A 25,542-nucleotide genomic window follows, 5' to 3' on the forward strand; every position below is an offset into this window, starting at 1 on the left:
CGTCACGAAGTACTGCGCTCCGACATGTGACTTCGTGTCTACTTGACAAACATCCGTATGCACCAACTCCAGTGGTGCATTACGTCTCATCGGTGGCCTTGGTCGGAAGGAGGTCCGGTTCTGCTTACCGGCCAGACAATCAGTGCACTTCTCTAAGTGCACGTTCTTCACTGGAATGAGGTTGTCGTCTCCAAGCCTCTTCATCCCCTTCTCACTCATGTGACATAGCCTCTTGTGCCACAGCTCACCGGTAGTGTCGGAAGCCACGTTCACTTCTTCCGGACATAACCGGGCATTCATCAGGTACAGTGTGTTTACCTTCCGGGCCCGAGCCACAATCAGGCTCCCTTTGCTGAACTTCATGACACCGTTCCGGATGCTACCCGTGTAGCCTTCATCATCCAGCCGACCGGCTGATATCAGGTTCAGACGAACTTCCGGAACGTGTCGGACATCCTTCAACAGCAACTTGCATCCGGTTGGTGTTGTCAGCCACACATCTCCTATGCCGACAATTCGGCATGTTCCTTCATTCCCCATCCGGACACAGCCGTGATCACCGGCTGAGTAGGATGAGAAGCATTTCCGGTCCGGGGTAAGGTGGAACGACGCTCCGGAGTCTACCACCCAGGTCATCTCGTCGCCGGCATGGTTTATCTCACTCTCCTCGGTGATGAGCATCAACTCCTCTTCACTTGCCGCAATTGCCGTCGTTCCCTTCCGGTCCGGCCCCCTCCGGGCTTTACCGTTCCGGTTCGGGGTTTGCTTCGAATCGGTACCGTCGGTTTCCTTGTCTTTACGGAAATGCCGACAGTTCTTTTGGAAGTGTCCCGGCTTGCCGCAATAGAAGCAAGTAGGCCTCCCCCTTGACTTTGACCGTGTCCCCGACTTCTCCCGGTTTTGGGGACTACGGTTTCTATGTCTTCCGCGTTCTGATTCGGTAAGGAGCGCTTTGGAGTCGGAGCTCGTATCTTTGTCTTTCCGACGAGCCTCCTCATCTAGCAAGCTCGACTTTACTCTTGCTAGGGATAACCGTTTTCCTTCCGGCCCGGCGTTGCCCAAAGTGACAACCAACGTCTCCCAACTATCCGGGAGGGAACCGAGCAGGAGTAGTGCTAGGACCTCATCGGCAAGAGGTACTTCCAATGACGTTGCCTGGTGAATCAGCCCTTGGAAGGCATTCATATGCTCCGCCATGCTGGAGCCATCTTGGTACCGGAGTCTTACTAGCTTCCGGAATACCGACACCTGATTGACAGCATTTTTGTTCTGGAACATTATGCCGATCTTCTCCCAGAGCTCCTGAGACTTGCTCTCTTCATTGAAGTTGTTGTACAGGCTCATGTCGATGAAGCACCGTATGTACGCCGTTGTCTTCATGTGCATCACCTCCCATATCGCAGCGTCGATTTTGTCCGGTCTCTTGTCCCCGAACTGAACCGGCAGCCAGAGGTCTTTAACCACGAGCATGTCCCTCATCTTCGACTTCCACACTGAATAGTTGGAGCCGGTGAGCTTGAAAATGCCACCAAACGATTCGTCCATTTTCTGTGTCGATTTTGATTTCGCTTTTGCATGATTACTTCGCTTTTTTAAAAATAAATAAATAAATTGTAGTGTGAGGTTACTTGTCCGTTGGTCCTATCGGACCCTTACCGGCCTCATTACGGTTTGCCGTTGCCTCATTCTCCCCCGTTTCCGCACCGGTTCCCAATCCGGTGTCGGTCCTTTGCTCAAATGGGTTCTTGGGCATCGGTCCTCTATATGGCTTCAATCTGAATCCGTTGACCCATTTGCCTAGCACTTCGCCGGCAAGTGTCCCTAACTGGTAGGACCCATTATACTCACGTGTCAGCCAATACAGGCCGGTCCATCTAAACCGTAGTTTACTCGGCATCTTGCCCATCCAGGTCTGAAATACTAACACCGGCTTGCCGATTTCGAACATTTTTTCATTTCCTTTCTGGTGCCGGTCGACAAATGCTTTCCGTCACCGTTGTTCCAATTCTAAGTGCAGGATGCTTGCCAGTCGTTGTTCCTCGAGTTCACACAACGCTGTTAACCGTATTGCCTCCGACTCCTTGTTCAGCTGTTCCCGTAGCTGGATCCGTAAGCTTGGTACTTGGAATTCCACCGGCATGACGGCCTCTAGTCCGAACGCTAACCGGAACAATGTTGTTCGGATGCTCGTTTTGTATGCCGTCCAGTATGCCCAAAGCGCGCTATGTAGCTTGGTATCCCAATCCGTTCGGTTTTCGTTGACGATCTTCCGGAGGATATTCTGGAGCGTTTTGTTCGTCGACTCAGCTAACCCGTTTGCTTGCGGATAGTACGGTGTGCTTTGTTTATGGACAACGACATAGAATGTCGTTAGGCTTTCAACTACTTGGCCGAGAAAGTGCCCCCCTTGGTCGCTTATTAATTCGATTGGGCATCCGTAATGGCACCAGATGTATTCGTATAGAAATTTTGCCGTTGACGCAACGGTGTTGTCTCTTAAGGCTTTGGCCTCCACCCATTTCGTGTAGTAATTCGTCGCGACGATGACGTACCGATTACCTGTTCTCATTGCCGGTGGTTTGAACGGTCCAACAAAGTCCAGCCCCCACTTCTGGAATGGTTTGAGTGGTAGTACAGGCTGGTGTGGCATCCGAGCTTGCTCCATTGGCTGGCCCATTCGCTAGCATAGGTCACATTCTTTTGCGTACCGTACAACATCTCTTAATGTAGTTGGCCACCATAGGCCACTTTGCCATATTTTCCTGGCCGTCGCATCTCCGGCATAGTGACCTCCGACAACTCCGCAGTGGGCTTCCCTCAGTATAAGGTCCTTTTCATCGCTGTGCACAACCCGTCTCCATATGCCGTCCACGCCCTTGTGGTAAAGTGTGTCTCGCAGTAAGCAGAAATGTCGGCTTTGCACCGCTAGGCGTTTCCTTTCGTCCTAGTTCATCTCCTCCGGAGGCAATCCTGTGCTCAGAAACTGGTGCATATTTGTGAGCCACTTGTCTTCCTGTGCCACCGTTTCATCTGCTGCCGTTTCCGTAGTGACACGAAAGAACTCCGCATCCGGAAACTCGTCCGCTACTCCATCGCCCGTCTCTTCGGACTCTAATCGGCTTAAATAATCCGCTACGGCATGCTGTATACCGGGTCGGTGGAATATTTCGAACTCGAATTCCTGTAATAGTAAGGTCCACCCGGCCAACTTACCGGTGAGTGACGCCTTGGACACCAGGTAGAGGAGTGCCGAATGATCTACATGGAAGGAAAACTTCCTTCCCAATAAATAATGCCAAAACTTTGTCACACTGTAGATCATCCCTAGAGCTTCCCGTTCCGTGGTAGAGTAGTTCCGTTCCGCTTGGGATAGCTTTCGGTTGGCATAGTACACTGGCCGGTACCAGTTTGGCTCTGTAAGCTGCATCAGTGCGCTTCCGATTGCGATGTCGGAGGCGTCCACGAACACATGAAATTCTTTACTCCAATCCGGAGGCTGCACTACCGGTGCTTGCGACAATAGTACCTTGAGGGCCCTATACGCCCTATCCTCGGTGTCGGTCCACTGGAATGGTGTTCGATGTACCGCGGCATGCAACGGTGTAGCCAGGTCGGCCAAGTATCGGAGCATCCGGTTGTGCCACCGGATCTGGCCTAAGAACCGGCTCAATGCCTTTGCCATTGCCGGCACCGGTGCTTCTAATATGGCTTTCACTTTGTCCGGGTCGACTGCAATGCCTTCCTTGCTCACAATATGTCCTAGTAGGGTTCCACTAGACATGCCAAATACACACTTCGCCGGATTCAAGCTTAGCCGGTACGCTCTACACTTTTCTAGACAAAGACGGAGGTGCAGCAAATGATCCTCTTCCCGACTATAGACGGCGAAATCGTCAAGGAAAACTGCATAAAAGCCGGAATATATTCACCAAAGATTTCCATGATGATTCGTTGGAATGTTGCCGGTGCCGTTTTGAGTCCGAATATCATCACCACGGCCACAAACACCCCCCATTCGGTGACGAAAGCCGTTTTCTCTTGGTCGTCGGGGTGCATCCGGATCTGATTATACCCGCTGAATCCGTCTAGAAAGCTATAGACCTCATGGCCAGCGACGACATCCAACACTCCATCTGTGAATGGAAGTGGAAACGCATCCGTTACCGTAGCCGCATTGAGTTTCCGGTAGTCCACACAAACTCGAATTTTTCCGTTCTTCTTTGGTACGACTACGATCGGGCTCAGTCATGTCGCTTTCTTTACCAGACGGATAAAGACAACTCTTAGCAGTTTGTCAATTTCCTCCTTGACTTTGGCGGCATAATTGGGATTCATCCGGTACCGTCTTTGTGCCACTGGTTTTGCGTCCTTGCTCAAATGAATCTGGTGCTGGTATAACTGAGGGTCGAGCCCTCGCATGTCTTCGTATGACTAGGCAAACACGTCGCAAAATTCCGTGAGAAGTGTGATCATCGCCGTTTTGTCTTCGGACTTCATCTCCTTGGCGATGTGCACCGGTTTTGCTTCGTCCGTGGTCCCTAGGTTCACCTCTTCAAGTTGCGATGCTTTTACGCGATGTGAAACGACCATTTCCCGTTCCAACGCTTCCTGCGCTTGCCGTAACTCTCGGATTGCGTCCTTATCCGGTTCTGCTTCAGTCTCTTCCGGCTGCGGTAAGTATGGTGCTACTGCTTCGGCAATGTCAATTTCGAAGAGGGGTACGATCTTCGGGTTTTCCTGCAAGTACTGAGCTTCTTCTTCGTCAGCTAACCCTTCTAGCATGTTGACGCACTCTGCATACAATGGTGTACATTCCTTGCCAGTGCTCGTCCTTGGCTGTGTTGGTACACGTACCTTGGCTTTTCCTCGCCGGAAGGTAATTATATTTTTCCTCCAATTCTATTTGATATGTGCTGTTTTCAACCACGGCCGCCCCAGCAATAGCGGGTACGTGCCTTGTGCCTGTAATTGTAGCACTACTGCCGAGATCTGGCATTCTTGCAACGCTTGCCATGTCTCGTTCTCGGAGTGACTACCGCCGGCAAGCCCTACGGTGTTCTCCTTTTGCCGCTCTAAGTCTATTAAGTTTTGCTCGTTTGCTTCCGGATGGTCTCCTGCGTCTCCCATTCCTTGGCCATGCCCTTCGACCTTGTGGTCACCTGCTGTAGATTTGCCACTTCAGGGACTACCATATTTACTGCCAGCCGTTTGTCATAGCTCTTCGCCAGGCATTGATTACTATAATGGCCTTCCTGTTGGCAGTAGTAGCAATAGGCTTTCCGGGTATTGCTGGATTCGGCATTGTTTGTTGTACCCGGGACAGGTCCTGTGGTAAGCGCGGGGTTTTGGGCTGGTTGGCTACTTGAAGCTCCTTGTTCCGGATCCCGTGGGTGGCCGCCTTTTTTGAAATGCCGTTTTTTGTTATAATTCTTCTTATTCCGGTACTCTTGGCGAGGTTGGTCGTTATATCTGCCGTATTCCTCCTGTTGTTGACGATACCCGGGGGAGTGCTCCCAGTCGTAATGTTCATATCGTCTATTGTAATCCTGGTACCGATCATATCTATCGTACCGATTGTAGTTATCCCGCTGATCACCATACCGGACATCATTCTCCCGTCGATCGCCATACTGGTCATCCTGTGCCGGTCGGTATCAGTCCATTCGCCGCCAGCGTTGTCGTGAAGGATTTGCTTCACGATATAAAAGTAAACTTGAATATTGTATTAAGTAACATTTGAGAGACTTGAACCCGTAACCTCACACACCAAGGACGAAGCATATACCATTAAGATAAGTTATTTTCTATAATTATATTTTTATCACAATACTTATGACATGTGTATCTTCATACATTAGAGCTTAGATGAGCATGATGGCTATCATGCATCACATGTAAAGCATGTGCGCCAAATGGCAATCATGCATCACATGCATCACATGCATGCCATGCACCCCCATATCATCATATGCATGAGAGAACCTATAAAGAGAGGCAAGGAATTAAGGGATGGATCAAAGGAAAATAGGGTAATGAATGAATCAAGAGAAAGTGAGAAAATAATACAATCAAGTAAAGAAGACTAGCTCATTGGGTGGAGAACCTCTCGTTTCGAAGTTGAGGTCGTGGGTTCAAATCAAGGGTCGGTAGAGAATGTGTTCAGTTTGTGATCAAGGATTGTAAAGTTGGTAAAATATTGTCTTTTTAATATACATCATGTTTATATCAAATACTCTTGCTTCTTGATTCATACTTTGTCTCAATCTTAAATCATATTTTGTCTATATCTTGCTTCTTGAATCATATATTGTCTCTATCTTCTATCTATTCTCATCTCTCTCTCACACACACATTACTCATAACTCTTCTTCTTGCTACTCTTAACCTTTCTAACATCACCATACAAGCCTTATTAAAATTTAAGTTCCTTCAACTCCCCTTAACCTTCGTCCCTGCGACTTCGCCGCACGAACCACAACTACCCCGACACATTTGGTGAACCCGACGTGAAGGCGGCGACGAGGAGAAATGGAGCAGCAAATGAGGCTTATGTGTACGATGATGGAACGAGTGATGCGGGAACAAGGGATGATGGCAAGCATCGACAAAGCCGTCGACAATATTCTCGCACGAGTAGGAATCTTTGAAGGTATAAATTTAACAAGATTTCTGAAGATTTATAATGAAGAAATGCTTAAACGTGGTGTCGACAAAGCTGCAAAAATTAATAGCTTTAGTCGAGTTGCTGCGATTGGGCTACAAGAAAGGATCCAGGAGCTACAAAGGGAACATCAGACATGGGTGACTTTCGAAAGAGCATTGCTAAATGAATACAACCTCAACGATATGTCAAGGATGACAAGGCGAGCTTTCATGGATTGGGTAGAGTCTAATAAACATTTAAGTGTTTTGGAAGTATTAAAAGAGTTTTCTGAAATATTTGAGCAACTAAATGTTAGAGATAGAAATATAATAGTGCCAGATAAAGTAATATTGTTTCTATAAGCTACTAATATTAAAGACAGGAGGGACTTGGGAATGCTTTTAGAAGATCAGAATAGTCCAAGTGGACTTACCGAAGATTGGGAGGAGGTGAAAAGGGCGTGCGCCCATTTCTGCAAAAGAAAGTTATGGTTTATGGAGTTGCCCGATAGAAATGATGAAGAAACGGGGAACGAGTGGGGAGAAAAGAAAGTAGAAGAATCACTCTTACACGAATTGGTGAAAGGCATGAAAGACTTGTCGATCAAAGTGACGAAGCTAGAATCGGGACAAAGCTTGACTTCATCAAGGCAGGGAGGTGGAATGGTCCGAAGGTGTATGTGGTGTGATAGTATCGACCACCAGAAGAAAGATTGTCAAGAACATAGGGATGCTCTTAATCATGATAAAATCTATTATCAAGATGGTAAGATTCACTTGACAGAGACTCGACAACCACTTCAACTCAACTTTGGGCAAGGTGGAATGAAAAAGCTAATGGAAGATGCCGAGAGAGAAACGACTCAAGCAATACAATCTATGGCAACCTTAGGGTTGCGTGTAGAAGACTCGTATGGTGGATCTGACTTTTGGCAAGGTGTGATGGAGTATGCAAGAAAAGGGAAGGTTCAAATGAATGAATTAAAAAGCGCGGGTGATGAAATACGGAACTTCACTGGATGGAATGATCCAGTAGACACACTATCAGCATTTGCCCAAGTGAATGTACAAGATGCACTAGTGGAAGAGAAGCGAAAGAGAGCTGAAGAGGTTGATTTGGCAAAGAAACATGAGACACAAGAAAAACTTCAGAGAAGAGAGATGGAAAAGGATGCTCCTGATGCAGAAGAAGCTAATAAAGTCAAAGGGAAGATAGACCCAACTTTTAAGCTTGCTTCAGACACAGAAGCCACGACGGATATAAAAAATGTCATGGAAGAAGTTAGGAGAGAGTGTACAGCAACAAGTCTCCAAGATTTGGATCATGAATCCATCAATGTTGCAAGTGTAAAAAACAGAAATGATGTTGGGTTTCATGAAGAGGATAGGAGTCACTATACAAGGGACCATTGGGCACGAGCAACAACAGAGGCACCTGCAAAAATTGGGGAGCAAAATATTCCATGTATTGCTTTGATCGATCATGGATCTGAGATTAACATGATGTCATCGGAATTTTACGCTCAAGGACGGTGGCCAATCGATAAGAATCATGGTTCGAAGAAAAGAGTTGCAACAGAGATGATGGAGGATCTATTCGGAGCATGTCCTAATGTGAAAGCAACAATGGGAGATATGTTGGTGGATCAAAATTACTATGTGCAAGATGGATCAACCTACCCTGTCATCCTTGGTCAACCATACATCAGCGTAGTGAGTATGGAAACAATGGATGGTGAACTGTACATCAACGTAGTAAGGATGGAAACAACTGTGATTAATGATGATTCGACTTTCGTGAGGATCAAGAGTCAAGATGGAAGGAAGAGGGGCCATATCTTAACCATGATGCCTAACAATGAAAGAAACGAAGAATTCTTGAGGGGACATCCAGTTCAGGAACAAAATGAAGAGTTTTTCCAAGACTTTGGATGAACTTTGCACAACTAGTGTGCAAGTTCAGAGGGGGTGGGTGTCGTGAAGGATTTGCTTCACGATATAAAAGTAAACTTGAATATTGTCTCAAGTAACATTTGAGAGACTTGAACCCGTAACCTCACACACCAAGGACGAAGCATATACCATTAGGATAAGTTATTTTCTATAGTTATATTTTTATCACAATACTTATGACATGTGTATCTTCATACAATAGAGCTTAGATGAGCATGATGGCTATCATGCATCACATGCAAAGCATGTGCGCCAAATGGCAATCATGCATCACATGCATCACATGCATGCCATGCACCCCCATATCATCATATGCATGAGAGAACCTATAAAGAGAGGCAAGGAATTAAGGGATGGATCAAAGGAAAACAGGGTAATGAATGAATCAAGAGAAAGTGAGAAAATAATACAATCAAGTAAAGAAGACTAGCTCATTGGGTGGAGAACCTCTCGTTTCGAAGTTGAGGTCGTGGGTTCAAATCAAGGGTCGGTAGAGAATGTGTTCAGTTTGCGATCAAGGATTATAAAGTTGGTAAAATATTGTCTTTTTAATATACATCATGTTTATATCAAATACTCTTGCTTCTTGATTCATACTTTGTCTCAATCTTCCTTATTAAATCATATTTTGTCTCTATCTTGCTTCTTGAATCATATATTGTCTCTATCTTCTATCTATTCTCATCTCTCTCACACACACACATTACTCGTAACTCTTCTTCTTGCTACTCTTAACCTTTCTAACATCACCATACAAGCCTTATTAAAATTTAAGTTCCTTCAACTCCCCTTAACCTTCGTCCCTGCGACTTCGCCGCACAAACCACAACTACCCCGACAACGTTCCTCTTCTTCATCCCGGATGCTGCGTGGCTCTATTTGTCGGACGGGCGGTGCTTGCCGGTTCAATAGATTATACTCACACTTATCCGTCGTATGGCCCTTGGATTGACAGATTACACATTGCGTCCTCATAGTGCATTCTAGTGCCGATTGTCTAGAATTCATGCAGGTTGTGCATTGTATTGCTTGCTGAAACCGGAGGTCTTCATCGGACGGTAACGCCCGTTGAAGTGCTCCTAGTGTGAGCCAGGAGCTTGTCTTTTCCATCTCTCTCACCCGGTCAATGACCTGGTCGATGGTACTTGCGGGAAGTCAATTACCGTGCAAACCGTGCGTAGGGGTTCCCGGAGCGCATTTAGGAATATAGTCTGTAATTCCTCCTCCGGGGGTGCGCGGGCAAGCTGACTATGCATCCGTTGAAACCGGATGACAAACTGGGGAATGCTCTCCCCTGCCTCTTGTCGGATGGTATAAAACAAGCCCACCATTACTGTCTAGTCCACCTCCTTGTGGAAAAAATGCAAGAATTTAGCTTTTAAATCAGTGAAGGTGGTGATGGTAGACGGGTCCTGCGTCCGACGCCATCTTACTGCCGGTCCCTCCAATGTGACGCCAAATTCCGCTATCTTAGAGCGTTCCTCTTCCTCCGGGGTCAATCGCTGGGACACATGGTTTGCTTCCCATGTCTGTTCAAAGGCGTGAACATGAGCTTCCGCGTCCGGATCATCTCTATACTTGGAGTATTGGAACGGCATGTTGTCGTCCGGTATCGGTGCGCGGGCTGGTGGTGTTGGTGGTCGTTCCTGGTTTTTCTCCAGCGTCGGTTGTCGTTCCTGATTTGTCTCCGGTGTCGGTGGTCTTTCCTCTTCTTTTGGTGATGGAGGCCTCTCCTCCTCGACTTCCGGTGTCGGAGGTCGCTCTTCCTTTGCTTCTGGTTCCGGAGGTTCCAGCCCTAGCACTTCCGGTTCCAGTGTCGGTAAGGTGTCCGATCCTTCGTCCTTCGGTCCGTCCGGGGTGTCGTTGCTGCTACGGTAGTTCGTGTGCACGCTGTATCCCCCTTCGGAATCCGATTCATACGCTGGAAAGGCTTCTGCTTCACCTTCTCCGCTTGCCAACGCCTGGAGAAGGGATTCGGTTTTCCGGAGGCTGCAGAGGCTGCTGCCGTCGTCCGGGTGCGATGTTTGCTGTAACCGGAGGGACTCCTCCGCTACTCTCCAGATTACATTGGAAAACGAGCGATCCGCTCTAATTTCCTGCGCCGCTTGCTGGAAAGCCTCACGTCTCCTTTGCCTTTCGGCAAGGCGTCGAGTTCGATCTATAACCAGGTCGTGCGTTGATCTAGTCATCCATTCATGCCGTCGTTCGTTGCAAAAATAGGAATCGTGGTTGCCAAAAACTGTGTTAACTCTTAGGGCCGGACAATGGCCTAACACAAGGTGTCTACGGAAGACACTTCACCAAAGGGGTGTTACGGCAAGAGGATTAGGCTCAACGATTAATTTGACTTAATTAGGTTACTTAGCAAGATCGTCCTTAATAATCACATGCGTAAGATATAACAATGAATGCAGAACGACAATTAACACAGAGAGATAAAACACTAAGCTTCATTAATTATCTGCTCCACATTACATTGTATCCGGGCCTTTAAATAGGTTTCCGGTTTGTAGTACAAAATGGTGCCATCCGCACCTGTTCGGGATCGGTTTGGATCCGGAACGACATACCGATTCTGGTCCGTCCGTCCACACTAATAGCTCACTTACAACCATTCCTTAGTAATTAAATAACTCCTTCGTTTCACACTCTGGACTCCTTTGCCGGTCGGTAACACAGGAGTGCAGAATCCCAGGGACCAGAGAGGTACCCATCCGATTGCCCAATGACAACATGATCACCCTGCACCAAGTCAGGCATGTACCTGATCTAAAAAGGAGTTTGGTCTCCATCGGCATGTTAGCTGAAGATGCATACCAAACGACTCTAAGTGAGTCGATATGGATGATCAACCGGGGAAATCTCAGAATTGGGAGTGGACACAAGTACAATAACCTGTACCCACTAATGGCGATCAATCCAGAAGGGGCCATGAACGTAGCTGAAAAGACAGACCCAAACCTATGACATGGCCGACTCGGCCATATGTCTCAAGCTGGACTTGATCGACTGATGTCGGTAGGCTACATCCCAAAACTCCAAGCAAAGTCGGACTTCTGTGATCACTGTCAATATGGGAAACAAACCCAAAGTCCGCACTCTCTCCACTACGAGATAATACGACAAACCCTAGAGCTCGTGCACATAGATATATGTGGGCCCATGCTAGAGTGATCACCAGGAGGCTCCCGGTACTTCATCACATTTGTAGATGACTGTACGCGGAAAGTTTGGGCATACTCCATCAGGTCCAAAGATGAAGCGCTCGAGGTCTTCACTCGGTGGATATCTGAAGTGGAGAACCGGTCGGGACATAGAGTAAAGACACTCCGATCCGACAACGGAGGCGAATACACCTCTAGAGCCTTCAAGTAGTACCTGTCCAACAAAGGGATCCGACATCAAAAGACCGTTCCCTACACACCCATGCAAAATGGAGTGACAATCAACAAAACGATCCAGGAGAGGGTGACGTCAATGATTCAGCTAGCTAGACTGAAGCTGGAATTCTGGGCAGAAGCATTGCAGACGGCAGTATAGTTGATAAACCTGGCGCCGTCAAGAGCAATTAGGCTCGAAGTGCCACAGGCACTATGGTCATGCAAAAAACCGACCTACGATAGGCTCCGTGTATTCGGATGCGAAGCCTACGCGTTCATCCCCAGGGAGAAAAGGACCAAGTTGGCACCCCATGCAACGAAATGCGTATTTCTCGGTTACGGAACCGATGGGGACTTTGGCTACCGGCTATGGGACCCTGAGAACTGGAAACTGATCCGGAGCAGTGACATAGTCTTTAATGAAGACTGTATCGTCTCTTAGTGGAACCAGTAGAAAATAGAAGGGAAAAAGGTATATTTCAAAGACGACAGAGATGTCATAGAAAGACCAATCCACCGGGCCGGCTCAGAGATTCGACAAACAGTCGAACTCGAACAAGCCGAAAACATACTTGCCGACTCCGAATAAGTAGGAAGTCCATTAGTCGAACTCGAAGACAAAGCCATCAATGACAAAGCCAACTCGACAAGAGTCAAAGCAGGCAAAGCCAACAATATGCGAGTAGGAAACACAATCGAGTTGACAAAGTCCGTAGGGGAGGACAACGACAAGACACCTGACACAAATGGTTCAACAAATACCGATCGCCCAACCGAGTCGATCGAAGAATCCAAACCACTTATCTCGGCACCCAGGAGATCTGGACGAGCTCAAAGGCCAACAAAGTTTTATCAACCGGGCCTCGACTATGTCAACTACATCGATGTAGGCGAACCAAGCACTTATGAAGAAGCTATGGCCGCAACGGACGCCGACACATGGCTACAAGCTATGAAATCTGAAATGGACTCGATCCACAAGAATCAGACATGGGAGCTGGTTGAACTACCAACTGGAAGAAAGCTACTACCTTGCAAATGAGTATTCCGATATAAGTATGTATCTGACTCAGAAAATCCCAAGTACAAAGTTCAGCTTGTCACGAAAGGGTTCAAGCAAGAACATGGGGTCGACTACGATGAGATATTCTCACCAGTAGTCAAGATGACCACCCTCCGTCTCCTACTAGGAGTTGTTGCGATAGAAGGTCTTGAGCTTGAACAAATGGACGTAAAGACGACATTCCTACATGGAGATCTAGAAGAAGACATCTACATGTCTCAACTGGCAGGTTTCTTGGCGACGGGGGAGGAAAGACACCTTGTATGTCGATTAAAGAAAAGTCTATATGGCTTGAAACAAGTGCCGAGGATGTGGCACCAGAACTTTGACTCTTACATCAGGCAACTTGGATATCATAGAATTGACTCCGACCCATGTATGTATGTTCGGCAACTGGTTGACGAGTCCAAGATCTATCTGATCCTATATGTCGACGACATGCTGATTGTAGGAAGCAATCAAGTAGAGATCGGAAAGCTGAAACAGAGCCTTCACGACAAGTTCACAATGAAGGAACTCGGACAAGCCCGACACATGCTGGGCATGAGGAGCGAGCGAAATCGGACGACCAAGACTCTCTGACTCTCCCAGTCCGACTATATCCAGAAGGTGCTAAAGCGCTTCAACAAAGAGAATGTGAAGCCAACACCAACACCGCTTCTGATGTCGATCCGACTATCGAACAAAGACTCTCCTTCAACGGACAAGGAAAGAGAGAGAGAGCTTAATGGAAAGATGCCCTACGCATCGGCTGTAGGAAGTATCATGTACGCAATGGTGGCAACTTGACCCGACCTAGCCTATACCGTAGGGGTGGTCAGCCGGTACATGTCAAACCCAGGATGGAAGCATTGGGAGGCCGTCAAGCACATCTTTAGGTACCTGAGAGGGACCGAAGATACACAGTTGACTTTCGGACTGACAACCTTAGCCAAAGTCGAAGGCTACACCGATTCCGTCTATGACGGGAATGCGGACAATTGAAAATCGACATCGGGTTAAATCTTCACCTATGGTGGCGGTGTGATATCATGGAGGTCGAAACTTCAAGAGTGCATGGCTCTGTCGACCACAGAAGTCGAGTACATAGCAGCATCGGAGGCAGCAAAGGAAGCGATTTGGCTGCATCGAATGTCTGCCGACTTCACAACTATAAACCAAACCGACCGACCTAGACCGACCATCTATTGTGACTCACAGAGCACAATACACCTCATCAACAATCCCTTCTATCACACAAAAACGAAGCATATTGAGGTGTGGTATCATCGCATCCGGGAGCTCATAACCGAGAAGAAGCTCGATGTCCGGAAAATCGACACCGAGGTGAACATCGCCGATTGTCGGGCGAAGCCACTCCCAGATCTACGCTTCGGAGCACTAAGGACGAAGATGGGACTATGACAAGCGACCGAGCAAAAGAAAGCCAAACGAGGGACAGTAGGTAAGACCTAATCGGAACAACTATATCTATGCTTACTATACCTCTGTTGACTCGGCCGCATGCCAACTGACTTGGAATGTAAATTTAGGATAATCTTGTAATCTAGATTTACGGGGGAGATAACCCCAAACATTTGTATACGCAAGAAAGAGTAGTCCTTTTACGGGGGAGTTTGTTGGCATAAAAGCCCGACTCCTTCCAATTTGTATTCGGCCTAGCGTGAACTCGTCCACATAGTTAGGGCTTAGTATATAAGCAATAACCTGATGTTGTAGAGAAGAGATAGATATATACACATTGTATCAAGACTCTGAGAGAGAGAGAGAACGTAATAAAGCTTTCCATTAAAGCTCATTTCTGTGTAAGTCTCCGCCTTCCTCCCCTTCTGTGTTGTTTTCTGACATATGCAAACAAGTTCTCATATGCTTCCGCATACGCACACACCTACCAAACTTTCTACAAGATGTTCACAGAACAGTAGATCCATGAAAGTACTTAACAACCACATTGTCAAGTCGACACAAGCTCAATCCCATAGATTGAAAGACATTTCTTGCCACAACATAATGTATATGGAATTGTACATATTGAATGGGCTTTGTTGGCCACATAAAATATTTTTGGAATTGTACATGGTTGATGTGCACTACTTGCCATGTAAAAGGTACTATTGGTAGATGAAAGAATTCATGTTATCTAGTCGGCCTAGCTTAGATGGTAGAGGGCAAGGCTCTTCACCTTGTGGTCGTGGGTTTGAGCCCTATGGCCTACGTCATACCATGTAAAATGTTTATTGAATTGTAGATTAATGAAAGTATTTAACAAACATGTCAGGCTACCTTAAATGCTAGAACCACATGATTGGCGTTATTTGCCATGTAAAATGTTCATGGAACTCAAAAAAACTTAAGAAACATGTCAACATAGACTCAATACCCACCCATGTCTGACGAGTGTTTCTTGCCACATAAAATGTATATGACATTGTACATGTTGGACAGGCTTTGTTGGCCACATAAAATGTTTTTGGAACTCTACATGCTTGATGGCACTGCTTGCCACATAAAAGGTACTCTTGGTAGATGAAAGACTTCATGTTAGCTAGCCACCCTAGCTTAGATGGTAGAGCACAAGGTTCTTAACCCTTTGGTCATGGGTTCGAGCCCCATGGCCGACATTTCATACCACGTAAAATGTTCATTGAATTGTAGATCAATGAGAGTATTTGACAAACATGTTAGGCTAGCTTAAATGGTAGAACCTCATGGTTGGCGTTATTTGCCATGTAAAATGTTCATGGAACTCTAGACCCATTAAAGAACTTAAGAAACATGTCAGCATAGGCTCCATACCCACCCATCTTTGATGTGCGTTTCTTCCCACATAAAATGTATATGGAATTGTACATGTTGGACGGGCTTTGTTGGCCACATAAAATGTTTTTTGGAACTCTACATGCTTGATGTGCATTGCTTGTCACGTAAACGATACTCTTGGTAGATGAAACACTTCATGGTATCTAGCCGGCCTAGCTTAGATGGTAGCGGCCCAAGGCTCTTAACCTTGTGGTCATGGGTTTGAGCCCCATTGCCGATGTTTCACGTTACCACGTAAAATGTTCATTGAATTGTAGATGAATGAAATTATTTAACAAACATGTCAGGCTAAGCTTAAATGGTGGAAACTTATGGTTGGCGTTATTTGCCATGTAAAATGTACATGGAACTCTAGATCCATAAAAGAACTTAAGAAACATGTCAACATAGGCTCAATACCCAACCAAACATAGTAGCATAGGCTCAATACCCGCCAAACATATTAGCATAATCTAAATACCCACCCATGTTTAACGAGCGTTTCTTGCAACATAAAATGTATATGGAATTGTACATGTTGGATGGGCTTTATTGGCAACATAAAATGTTTTTGCAAGTCTACATGCTTGATGGGCACTGCTTGGTAGATGAAAGAATTCATATCATCTCGCTAGCCAGCTCAAATGGTAGAGCGCAAAGGCTCTTAACCTTGTGATCATGGGTGAGTCCCATGGTTGGTGATGTTCATGAAACCCTAGATACATGAAAATACATAATAACCGCATCATCACGCCCACATGGCCAACCTAGTTTAAATGGTAGAGGGTGGTTGGTGTTGCTTGCCATGTAAGATGTTCACAGAACTCTAGATCCGTGAAAGTACTTAACAACCACATTGTCAAGTCGACACAGGCCTGATCCCCTAGATTTAAGAGCATTTCTTGCCACATAATAATGTCTATGGAACTGTACATCTTGAACGGGCTCTGTTGGCCACATAAAATGTTTTTGGAACTCTACATGCTTGATGTGCAGAGCTTCCCATGTAAAAGGTACTCATGGTAGATGAAACGTTTCATGTTATCTAGCTGGCCTAGCTCAGATGGTAGAGCGCAAGGCTCTTAACCTTGTGGTCATGGGTTCAAGCCCCATGGCCGGCGTTTCATATCACGTAAAACATTCATTGAATTGTAAACCCATGAAAGCATTTAACAAACATGTTAGGCTAGCTTAAATGGTAAAACCTCATGGTTGGCGTTATTTTCCATGTAAAATGTTCATGGAACTATAGATCCATAAAGTAACATAACAAACATGTCAGGCTCAATATTTTCCATGTAAAATGTTCATGGAACTAGAGATTCATAAAGGAACATAACAAACATGTCACATGTCAGGCTCAATACCCATGTTTGAAGAGCGTTTCTTGCCACATATAATGTTCTATCGAACTCTACATGTGGGAAGGGCATTTTTAGCCACATAAAATGATTTTGGAACTCTACATGCTTGATGTGCATTGTTGGCCCTGGTTGAAGGGAGAATATGAACAAACGAAGGAAAAAGAAAGATATATTGGTACATGAAACCTTTCTTGTTATCTAGCTGGCCTAGCTCAGATGGTAGAATGCAAGGCTCTTAACCTTGTGGTCATGGGTTTGAGCCCCATGGCTGGTGTTTCATACCACGAAAAATGCTCATTGAATTGTAGATCAATGAAACTATTTAACAAACATGTCAGGCTAGCTTAAATGGTAGAACCTCATGGTTGGCGTTATTTTCCATGTAAACTGTTCATGGAACTCTAGATCCATAAAGGAACATAACATAAAAGAAAAATATATTGAAATGGTGGAGTTTTATCCAATAATTCGACTCGACTTGACAAGTATTAGGAGGAGATAGAAATACACATGTATTACTAGGAACGTGGAAGTTTATTTCTTATTGATGAAGATGGGTTTGTCTTTAAATATACCACGGATTTTAATCCAGATAGACCTTTCTCTGACTATTCGTTGCAGAATTATCTGCGTCGACCAACCTTGTTAATTAAGCTTCAATTATTGTTCGGTGAAAACAACATTTACGGGACTCTAGGTAGATGAAATACACAAATAAACCATGTTGTCAAGCCGGCCTAGCTCAGATGGTAGAGCGCAAGGCTCTTAACCTTGTGGTCATGGGTTCGAGCCCCATGGTTGGCGATGTTCGTGAAACCCTAGATACATGAAAATACATAATAACCACGTCAATAACTTCACATGGCCATTTACCTAAATTAAATTGTAGAGGGTGGTTGGTGTTGCTCTCCATGTAAGATGTTCATAGAACACTGGATCCATGAAAGTACTTTACAACCACATTGTCAAGTCGACACAGTTCTTGCCACATAAAAATGTATATGGAATTGTACATGTTGGATGGGCACATAAAATGGTTTTGGAACTCTACATGCTTGATGTGCACTTCTTGCCACATAAAAGGTACTCTTGGTAGATGAAACGTTTCATGTTATCTAGCTGGCCTAGCTCAGATGGTAGAGCGCAAGGCTCTTAACCTTGTGGTCATGGGTTCGAGCCCCATGGCCGGCCTTTCATACCATGTAAAACGTTCATTGAATTCTAGACCAATGAAAGTAATTAACAAACATGTCAGGGTAGCTTAAATGGTAAAACCTCATGGTTGGTGTTATTTTCCATGTAAAATGTTCATGTAACTATAGACACATAAAGTAACATAACAAACATGTCAGGCTCAATATTTTCAATGTAAAATGTTCATGAAGGAACATAACAGATATGTCAGGCTCAATACCCATGTCTGAATAGCGTTTCTTGCTACATATAATGTTCTATCGAACTCTACATGTGGGAAGTGCATTTTTTGCTACATAAAATGATTTTGGAACTCTACATGCTTGATGCGCATTGTTGGCCCTGGTTGAAGGGAGAATATGAACAATCGAAAGAACACCACGGATTTTTAATCCAGATAGACCTTTCTCTGACTATTCATTGTAGAATTACCCCCGTCGACCAACCTTGTTAATTACGCTTGGATTATTGTTCGGTGAAAACAATGTTTACGGGACTCTAGGTAGATGAAATACACAAATAAAGCATGTTGTTAAGCCGGCCTAGTTCAAATGGTAGAGCACAAGGCTCTTAACCTTGTGGTCATGGGTTTGAGCCCCACGGTTGGCGATGTTTGTGAAACCCTAGATACATGAAAATACATAATAACCACGTCAATAACTTGACATGGCCATTTACCTAGTTTAAATTATAGAGGGTGGTTGGTGTTGCTCTCCATGTAAGATGTTCATAGAACACTGGAGCCATGAAAGTACTTAACAACCACATTGTGAAGTCGACATAGGCTTGATCCCCCAGATTTAAAAGCATTTATTGACACATAAAAATGTATATGGAACTTGTTGAGAATGGCGCGGAATATTGCTCGGCCACAATCGAGTCTTGAACACTTCTATGAGAATGAAACACAGAAATGGGAAGTGGAGGGTACACAAAAGGTAATACACAGGATGTTTACGTGGAAAACCCTGAATGGGAAAAACCACGGGAGCTCACAGACTCCAACTATCACTATGAAGAAAAAGAGGGTACAAGCAGAGACTCGGAGGCAACGACCTCGAGCTCTGTATCTTTGCCAACCGGCGGTTACAACAGGGTATTTCTTTGTATCTCACACTCTCTCTTTGTCGCTCTCTCTCTCTCTCTGTACAACAATATGACAATAACAACAACAACCACTACATAGAGTGATTGCCCTAAGTCATATTTATACTTATTTGAACTTAGGGCTATTTACAAATATAGCCTCAATAGGCTTACTCAAAACATATTTACAGATATGTCTTCTCTTCTGGTTCTCACAGAGTCCTCTTTATTCATCACCGAATCCCATCCGGAGAGACCGATTTCCCAACAATCTCGCAACTTGGATACCGCCAATCTGACTCTGACCCATGCATTTATATTAGGCAACTGGTCGACGAGTCTAGGATTTATCTGATCCTATATGTCGATGGCTAGAGATCGGAAAGCTGAAGTGGTGCCTTCACGACAAGTTTGCGATGAAGGAACTCGGACAAGCCCATTGCATACTGGGCATGAGGATCGAGCGAAATCAGATGACCAAGACTCTCCAACTCTCCCAGTCCAACTATATCCGGAAGGTCCTGAAACGCTTCAACATGCACAATGCGTAGCCAACACCAACACCGCTTCCGACGTTGATCCGACTATTGGACAGAGACTCTCCTTCAATGGACAAGGAGAGAGAGCTTAATGGAAAGATGGCCTACGCATCAGTTGTACGCAATGGTGGTGACCCGACCCGACCTAGCCTATGCCGTAGGAGTGGTCAGCCGGTACATGTCAAATCCAGGACGGAAGCATTGGGAGGCCGTCAAGCACATCTTCAAGTACCTGAGAGGGACCAAAGATACACAACTGACTTTCGGTTTGACAACCTCAACCGAAGTCAAAAGCTACATGTCATGATATGGCAAGACTCGAACCCATGACCTTATACTACATGGGTCGAGCTCTTGACCATTAGACTATACATTGTAATATGTAGAATAATATTTTCATTTATGTTTTATTATAGAAAATTGATGTATATTCTAGATTTCTCTGGAACATTCTAGAAACTTCAGGAGTATTCCTTAGAACACTATAAAAGGAGGCACAAGGCATTATTTTGAGCCAAATCGGTTCAACGCCAGTCTTAAGCCTCCTAGCTACTGTACATTTTCTTCACATAATATATATCTTTTCTTATCATCACTCACTCTCTCCCTCCCTCCCTCTCACTCACTCTTTCCTTCTCTCGAGAGTTCTTCACCTCTCTTAGTACTAATACTTCTTTTAGTACTAATTCCTTCTCTGTCTTAGTACTGTTCCTGACAGTTTGAACCGATTTTCCCTACCTTTTGTCTCTCTCATTTCCTACTAATCTCTTATTCCTCTTTTCTTTCATCCCATGGCCACTGTTAGCGCTGAAGAATATCAATCTGTTTTCTCGGAATTTCAATGCTTGAAAGAGAAGTTCCATGCTTTGGAACAAGAAAACCATCGGTTGCTGGGGGATCTTCAGCAAATCTCCTTAGAAAAGCAGCAAACGCAACAACAACATGGGGAACTTGCGTTACGCGTGCAACAACTCGAAGCAACCATCATAGCGATGCAACAACAAGGGCCCGGAACACAAGGGATTCATAAAGAACCCAAGATTGGCCTTCCCACGAAGTTCGATGGAACGCGATCGCAGTTTAGAGGGTTTCTTAACCAGGTACAATTAGTTTTTCAAATGCATCCTTCCCAGTATCCCACCGATGCATCACGAGTGGGTTTAGTAGGCACTTTGTTAAGTGGCTCAGCATTGGCATGGTTCGCTGCACTATTAGAAAAGGAATCTCCGTTACTCAACAATTTTGAAGAGTTTCTAGGTGAGTTTAAAGCATGTTTCGGAGATATTGACAGCATCAGGACCGCAATCAACAACATTCGGCGATTATGCCAAGGTGACCGTCTAGCCTCCACATACGCTGCAGATTTTCGCCTACTCGCCGCCGATATCCCTTGGGATGATCAAGCGTTGATGGAGCAATTCCGTTCTGGTTTATGCAACGACGTCAAGGATTTACTCTTGACCTTCCCCGAAGAGCCAAAGTCCTTAACAGAAGCAATAAGTCGCGCGGTGAGATGTGACAATCGCCTCTTTGAGCGACGTTCGGAACGACAGCTACAGATGTCGAGGGCAAGATCAGAGCCCATCTACGCCTCAGTGGTAGCAAGACCTTTTCCGAGGGAGTCATATAATGCGCCTCCAGCGAATACTCCGACTCCGATGGAGATTGACACTACACGTCATCGAGGGCCATTATCCGAAGAAGAAAAGCAGCGACGCCGTACAAATCGACTATGTCTTTACTGCGGTGGACTAGGACATATTGCAATAAATTTCCCCCGTAGGCCAAGAAGACAGGTAAACCAAATAGTCGCTAGTTCTAATTGTACTAAACCCGAGCCTATTTCAGTAGGGATATCTAATAGTCCTAATAGTACTAATAGCCCAGATCTAGCGAACAGATTTGATGTCCTTAGTCAGTTAGAAGAAGAGTTAAACGACTAAGTCCAACCAAAATAGGAGCCGTTTGGTTGGACAGCCCTAGATCTGTGCAGCCCATTAGTGGTTCCATTCCCTCTAAGCAAGTTAGTGATGTGTTCGTAGCCCAAGTAATAGTTAGTACTAAAAGTACCCCTCCAGTACATGTCCTAGCACTCCTAGATTCCGGAGCTAACTCTTGCTTTATGGATAAGAAATTTGCTCAAGCTCATAAGATATCCCTAAGAAAACTCCAGTGTCCAGCCTCTGTAGTAGTCATTGATGGACGTCCCATTGCTTCCGGAAATATCATAGAAGAGTCAGAGCCCATTAATATTGTCCTAGATAACTTAGCATGTGTAGTATCATTTAGTATTATTAGTATCCCAGAACATCCCATAGTTTTAGGATTACCGTGGTTCGAGTTACATAACCCAGACATAGATTGGAGAACAAGAGAAATCCGGTGTCAACAAACCCAAGGGTCAACTTAGAAGATGGAAACCATTTCGCTACGTTAGTTGCGTAAAGAAGGGCACAAGGAGGAAATGTTCCTCTTTGCAATATCAGTAAACCCCTCCAGCACCACTAAAGAAGAATCCACCGTTCAACATCCCGAGAAGTATCGTCATTACGCCGATGTGTTCGATAAAGTACAAGCCAACACACTTCCTCATCATCGACCGTACAATTGCCCCATCGATTTACAACCGGGAAAAGAGCCGCCATGGGGACCGATCTACAATTTGTCACCAACCGAGCTGGAAGTCCTTCGGGCCTATATAAAGGAGAATTTGGAAAATGGTTTCATCCGGCATTCGAAATCTCCAGCCGGCATGCCCATTTTCTTCGTCAAGAAAAAGGATGGATCGCTTCGTCTCGTTGTAGATTACCGTGGCCTGAATAAGGTTACAATCAGGAATAGGTATGCTCTTCCCCTTATCTCAAGTCTTTTAGAATGGGTCAATGGTGCCAGGTTCTTCACGAAGATCGACTTACGGGGAGCATATAACCTCGTACGGATCCGACCAGGAGACGAATGGAAGACTGCGTTTCGCACCAGATATGGGCACTTCGAGTATACGGTCATGCCGTTCGGCCGCACTAATGCACCGGCAGTCTTCCAGCACATGACTAATGATATATTCCAAGATCTATTGGATGATTGTTTGATCATCTATTTGGATGATCTACTGGTTTATTCAAAGACCCAAGAAGAACATGATTCTCATGTACTATTAGTACTAAAACGACTTCAAGAACATGGTCTGTATGCAAAGTTGGAAAAATCTAGTTTCGGGTGCAACCAAGTGGAATTTCTCGGCTACATCATTTCGTCAGAAGGCATCTCCATGGACCCAACTAAGGTCAAAACGGTGGTAGAATGGCAGACTCCGCGTTCGTTGCGGGATGTGCAATGCTTCCTAGGCTTTGCCAATTTTTACCGGAAGTTCATACAAGATTACTCAAAGATCGTTCTACCTGTCACACAACTTACTAGGAAGGGACAACTGTTCATCTGGTCTAAAGAAACGGACGTGGCTTTCGAGAGACTTAAAAAGGCATTTACATCGGCTCCAATTCTAGCTCATGTCAATCTGGAAAAACCATTCATTATCGAAGCTGACGCATCGGATTTTGCATTGGGGAGCATTCTGTCACAACAAGGGAATGATGAGAAGCTACATCCTGTGGCTTTTCACTCACGCAAGTTTGACGCCGCCGAAATCAACTACGAAATTCATGATAAGGAGCTATTGGCAATAGTGGATTCTTTTATGCAATGGAGGCATTTTCTGGAGGGATCCTCTCATCCGGTCACCGTATTTAGTGATCACAAGAACCTTGCCTACTTTCAGGATGCTCGTGTGTTGAATCGACGTCAAGCTCGGTGGGCCCACTTCCTCACGCGTTTCGACTTGAAAATTACATATCGTCCGAGGAAGCACCAAGGGAAGGCAGATGCATTATCATGACGTTCGTATCTAGCACCCCGTCCTGGCGAGCCAACTTTCGATAACCAAAAACAAGTCATCTTGGGACCGACACGACTACAAGCAACACAGATCTTTGACATGCCCATGGATTCCCGTGTTATCGATACCATACGCGAAGACAGAAAGACAGATGCTTTCGCCCAAGCTATACTAGCACAAATTGATCCCTCTCGAGCGACGTGTTCACAGTCGCAACCACCAGGTACGGACTATCGGCAATTCAAATACCATGATGGATTACTCTTCTTTAAAGAACTTTTGTATGTTCCTAATGGTTCTTGCCACCTTCAAGTAGTACAAAACTGTCATGACACATATACAACTGGGCATTTTGGTAGTACTAAAACACTACGTTTAGTACAACGATCATTTTGGTGGCCCTGTATGCGACAATTTGTCGAGGATTTTGTTCGGACTTGTGATACATGCTGCAGAGCGAAAATGCCAAGGCATCATCCATATGGTTTATTAGAACCATTACCAATTCCAAGCGAACCGTGGCAATCCATTGCTCTAGACTTCAGCACAGATCTTCCAGTCTCTAAGGGATTCAATGCGATTCTAACGGTGGTCGATCGATATACGAAGATGGCTCATTTCTTGCCATGTACTAAGGAGATCTCCAGTGAAGACACTGCCGAAATTGTCATGCGTGAAGTATGTCGGCATCATGGACTTCCCGATAGTATCATCAGCGGCCGTGGACCCCAATTCGTGTCAAAATTCTGGAAGCACCTTTTTAACATGCTCAAGGTCACTTGTAACCTCTCCTCCGGCTACCACCCACAAACCGACGGCCAAGCCGAACGAACCAATCAAACGCTGGAGCAGTATCTGCGGTGCTTTCTCAGCTATCATCAGGATGACTGGGCAGATATCCTCTACTTCGCCGAATTTGCCTATAACAACTCTATCCATGCATCCACGAAAGTTACACCATTTTATGCTTATACGGGATGTCACCCCCGGTGGTGTGTACTTGAAACCCCAGAGGTGTCCACAAATCCTTGCGGAGGATCGTCTAGAGAGGTTACGCAAGATACAAGCGGATTTATCTACTCATCTCCAACAAGCTCAACAAACACACAAGGTTTATGCGGATCGTCATCGACTCCCATCTAGTTTTAACATTGGAGATCGGGTATGGCTACTCCGACGACACATCAAGACTACTCTACTCGCCCATGCGAGAAGTTGGATTATCGGCGATTAGGTCCTTTTCGTATTATCAGAAAGATTAATGATGTCACTTTTCGTCTTGATCTACCTCCACAACTTCGGATACATCCGGTGTTTCATAGTTCTCTCCCCGAACCCTATCAAGAGAGCACCATCCCAGGACGTATTACACAGCCTCCACCCCCGATCGAGCTTGAAGATGGACCTGAGTACGAGGTTGCCGCCATCCTTGATTCCAAGCTTGTTCGCAACAAGCTCTACTATCTAGTCGATTGGCTAGGATATAGTCCCATCGAGCGTACTTGGGAACCGATAGAGAATGTCACCAATGCTCGTGCTCTTCTTGAAGACTTCCATCGTCAATATCCAGACAAACCGGGTCCTCAATCTAAAACGACTCGTTACACTAGTTGTTTTAAAGGGAGGATAG

At 45.4% G+C, this 25,542-nt stretch overlaps 3 non-coding genes across 3 annotated transcripts; all 3 read left to right on the forward strand.

Moving 5' to 3' along the window:
* The first annotated feature begins 16,885 nt into the window (after positions 1 to 16,885).
* Positions 16,886 to 16,958, forward strand: TRNAK-CUU (transfer RNA lysine (anticodon CUU)). Its single transcript has one exon. It is a non-coding gene; the product is annotated as a tRNA-Lys (tRNA).
* Positions 16,959 to 17,932: 974 nt separating this feature from the next.
* Positions 17,933 to 18,005, forward strand: TRNAK-CUU (transfer RNA lysine (anticodon CUU)). Its single transcript has one exon. It is a non-coding gene; the product is annotated as a tRNA-Lys (tRNA).
* Positions 18,006 to 18,319: 314 nt separating this feature from the next.
* Positions 18,320 to 18,392, forward strand: TRNAK-CUU (transfer RNA lysine (anticodon CUU)). The gene has a single exon. It is a non-coding gene; the product is annotated as a tRNA-Lys (tRNA).
* The last annotated feature ends 7,150 nt before the right edge of the window (positions 18,393 to 25,542 follow it).

Source organism: Azolla caroliniana, unplaced genomic scaffold (assembly GCF_043228905.1).
Source record: "Azolla caroliniana isolate FFs.n. ecotype wild unplaced genomic scaffold, voAzoCaro1.0.p SCAF_41, whole genome shotgun sequence".
Taxonomy (NCBI): domain Eukaryota; kingdom Viridiplantae; phylum Streptophyta; class Polypodiopsida; order Salviniales; family Salviniaceae; genus Azolla; species Azolla caroliniana.